Source organism: Neopelma chrysocephalum, unplaced genomic scaffold (assembly GCF_003984885.1).
Source record: "Neopelma chrysocephalum unplaced genomic scaffold, ASM398488v2 Primary Assembly neopelma1_91733, whole genome shotgun sequence".
Taxonomy (NCBI): Eukaryota; Metazoa; Chordata; class Aves; order Passeriformes; family Pipridae; genus Neopelma; species Neopelma chrysocephalum.
In genome coordinates, this window is record NW_020920504.1 from 1 (window position 1) to 530 (window position 530).

The 530-nt window shown below is 73.6% G+C and overlaps 1 long non-coding RNA gene across 1 annotated transcript; it reads right to left on the minus strand.

The window, feature by feature from the left end:
- On the minus strand, positions 1–504 carry LOC113980024. Its single transcript, XR_003538042.1, has 3 exons — positions 452–504; positions 249–406; positions 1–25 (listed from the first exon to the last, which is right to left on the minus strand). It is a non-coding gene; the product is annotated as an uncharacterized LOC113980024 (long non-coding RNA).
- Between the last annotated feature and the right edge of the window lie 26 nt (positions 505–530).

The window sequence follows — 530 nt, forward strand, 5'->3', positions numbered from 1 at the left end:
GGGGGGAGGGTCACCTGGGGGGGCCCTGAGACCACAGGGGGACCCTCAGGGGAACCCTCAGGTGTGTGTCCCCCCCCATCCGGGTGTGTCCCCCCGATCCCAACCAGGTGTGTCCCCCCCAGGTGTCCCGTCCTCCCCCCAGGCGTCCCCACCCCCCCAGGTGTGTCCCCACCCCCCTCCAGGTGTCCCCATCCCCCTCCAGGTGTCCCCACCCCCCCAGGTGTGTCCCCCCAACCTCCCCAACTGACCTGCGGGGGGTCCCCCCCAGGTGCCCCCCCCGGAGCCGCCCCCGAAGGGCCTCGACCTCCCCCCGGAGCTGCTGCAGGTGCTGGGACAGGGCCCGGACCCGCGGGGACAGTGACACCTGGGACAGGTGAGACAGGTGAGACAGGTGACATGGGGACACCTGGGACAGGGCCCTGACCCGTGGGGACAGGTGACCTGGGGGCACCTGGGACAGGGGGGACAGGTGACACGAGGCCATAGGGGGGTCTCGGGGCCTCACCTGGGGGTCGGTGCCGCCGGGGGGG